Consider the following 3,029-nt stretch of genomic DNA (forward strand, 5'->3'; position numbering starts at 1 on the left):
TGAAGCATTCTCCTCCAACTTCCTCTTATTGTTCAACAAGTCTTTTAGGAACTTCGCATATTTAGGCATTTGAGCTAATGCCTCAACAAAAGGAATATTGATGTGGAGTTGCTTGAATAAAATCAGGAACTTCTTGTACTGTTCATCCCCTTGGTCATATTTTAATCTAGAGGGATATGAGATTCTTGGCTTGAAAGGTGGGGGTGCCACCTCTTTCTCTTTGCTTGTCCCTTCTTCTACCTCTACAACCTCGGGTGCATGTTCTTTTGGCTTCTCACTCGGAAGCCTACCTTCAACCTCACGACCACTTCTCAAAGTGATCGCCTTCACATGTTCTCTAGGGTTGGTTTCTGTATTGCTTGCCAAGCTTTCATGTGGCTTTTTGGAGAGAGACTTTGCAATTTGGCCCGCCTAGTTTTCAAGGTTATGCAAGGAGGTGGTGTGATTTCAAAGTGTAGCCTTGACTGATTCAAACCATGTATTTGGAGATTGCACAAATCTAGCCAAGTGCTTCTCTAAGTCCGTCATTCGGGTTTCCAAACCTGAAACTTTGTTTTCCACCTGAGGGGCTTGTTGTTGTTGTTGTTGTTTGAAACCTGGTGGTCCCATGGCTTTTTGTGGACCTTGATTACTCCATGAGAAGTTGGGATGATTCTTCCGACGTGAATTGTAGGTATTGCTATATGGATTTCCTTGAGGTCTCATGTCATTACCTACAAAATCAACATTTTCCACTGAAGAAACATCTCCAATAGAGATCGGGCAATCGGAGGGAGCATGTCCTCCACCACAACTGGCACAATTAGTCACGGTCGCCAATCTATTTGAAGTTAGGAGATCTAACTTCTTACTCAAATTCTCTACTTGGGCCGCCAATGAAGTTACTGCATCAATTTCATGGACACCGGCCAACTTTTTCTTCTCCCTAGCATTCTATTGGTAGCTATTTAACCCCATTTCCTCAATTTATTGGCGGGCTACATTGGGGGTCTTGTTACCTAAGGTACCTCCTGCTGCCACATCCAAGAGTTGTCTTGTACTCGGGTTAAAACCATTGTAAAAGATTTGAACAATCATCCACTCCGGGAATCCGTGTTGCGGGCACTTTCTAAGGAGCTCTTTGAACCTTTCCCATGTCTCGAATAGAGACTCCAATTCCAACTGAACAAAGGATGAGATCTCATTCCTAAGCTTTGTTGATTTTTCGGGAGGGAAGTAACGGGCTAAAAAAGCTTCAACCATCTCCTCCCATGTGGTAATTGATGCTCTGGGTAATGAGTGTAGCCACTGCTTCGCTCTCCTCTTTAGGGAAAATGGGAAGGCTCTCAATTTGATGGCATCATCCGTCACCCCATTTATCTTCGAAAGATATCACACACCTCAGAAAAGCTCTCGATATGACCTGCTGATCCTCATCGGCCAAACTCATTGAATTGTGCGATTGTCGCAACATGTGAATGAATGCCGACTTCAGCTGAAATTCTGAGTTATAATCGGGGACGCACAATACTAGACTCGTGTTCCCCAATCATCAAGGTCCGCATAATCGGATAGTGTTCATCGTTGATCATTCTGCTCCCGCCATGTTTTCAGCATTCTTCTACTTCCAAATCAGCTGAATTAGACTCGTTCTTGTACGGTGTTCTTTCCCTTTTCTTCTAACTGTGCGTTCACGCTCAGGATCTCCTTCAATAAATATTGAGGGATTCCCTGGGGTCATAACCCGAGCCGCAACCAACGAAAAAGAAATCTGAACGATGATAGAATAAGAAGATATGGAAGAGAACATATGGTGAAATAGCTAAGAAAACAAAGTGCAAAGTGTCTCTAAACGCCTATTCCTCAGCAACTAAGCCAAAAACTTGACAAGATCCCCTTACGTATATCTCGAGTAGAGGACTCTCCACAAGACCATCAACACAACCATCGAGGGGGTTTCTTTATGGATTCATTGCTTTTACATTCTATTTCTTTGATTGTACTTAGCTCCATGGGAGAGCTAAACCCTAGTGGGTACTTGGGTATTTCGTGAACCCTAGGATGTATCTCGCTTTCATCGAATCTCTTTATTATGCTTTTCAATAAATTGATGTTTATCGCGGAGTTCAAACTTGAATGCTTGATTGTATGAACATTTCCTAGGAGGACACTAGGGTTGAGAGTTCGATTGGTAACCTTGTGAGTGAGTGACACCACGTAGCTGCTAGAGACAAAGCAAGGTTGGAGAGGGGTTGAGAGGGTGAGTTGAGAGGCAGGAGCGTCCCCTTTCCCTCCTCGACGTGATAGATTCTACCTCCGTTCCTCGAGTTTTTGACCATAATAGAATGAATAGTCTAAAGGAATGAAAACCTCCGGCGGGACTTAGTTGCGCGTGCAATGGAGTGAAGCGTTGAGTTAATGTTAGTATCTAGGGCTTAATTGTGGGTAGGGACGGTCCACCTTGACCAAAAGGGTTGAGTCATAATTAGGGAAGAGATTTATCACTTGGAATCCCTAGAGCTCATTGCAACTCAATGCGATGCGTAGATGTTGAGATTATTCGATTTCTCCTCGGGACATGTATAGAGTTGAGCAAAGTTGACCTTAGATTTGGGACTATGTAATGAAAGATTTCGACATCACTTCATTTCATTGATTAGGAAGTATAGTAAAAGGGTTCTTGCACTTGAAATGTTTGTCTTAGGGGTAGCATTATCCAGAGTACCCATCGTTATCAATTGCCTTTCCTTCTCCTTTAATCGTAACTCTCTTACTTGTTGTTTTTACTTCAAGAAATTGAATCATTGTCACACTTATCACTATTGATCTTTCACATAGCTAAGAATTGAATTAAGTGTTTTATCCCCTATTCCTACGTGGATTTGATACCGCTCATCCGGGATTATTAGCTGATAAACCCGTGCACTTGCGGGATATACGCAAGGGGATCTTGTCATGGTTAAAATGAGAAAAAAAATATCCAATGTATTGGGCCTGAATATGTTGGTCCATTGGGAATTCTTCAAGCTCTAGCAGATTGGACCAAACTA

At 42.6% G+C, this 3,029-nt stretch overlaps 1 non-coding gene across 1 annotated transcript; it reads left to right on the forward strand.

The window, feature by feature from the left end:
- Nucleotides 1-1,087: 1,087 nt before the first annotated feature.
- Nucleotides 1,088-1,194, forward strand: LOC120252120. Its single transcript, XR_005533667.1, has one exon. It is a non-coding gene; the product is annotated as a small nucleolar RNA R71 (small nucleolar RNA).
- Nucleotides 1,195-3,029: the final 1,835 nt, after the last annotated feature.

This window comes from Dioscorea cayenensis, chromosome 20 (genome assembly GCF_009730915.1).
Source record: "Dioscorea cayenensis subsp. rotundata cultivar TDr96_F1 chromosome 20, TDr96_F1_v2_PseudoChromosome.rev07_lg8_w22 25.fasta, whole genome shotgun sequence".
In the NCBI taxonomy this organism is placed as follows: Eukaryota; Viridiplantae; Streptophyta; class Magnoliopsida; order Dioscoreales; family Dioscoreaceae; genus Dioscorea; species Dioscorea cayenensis.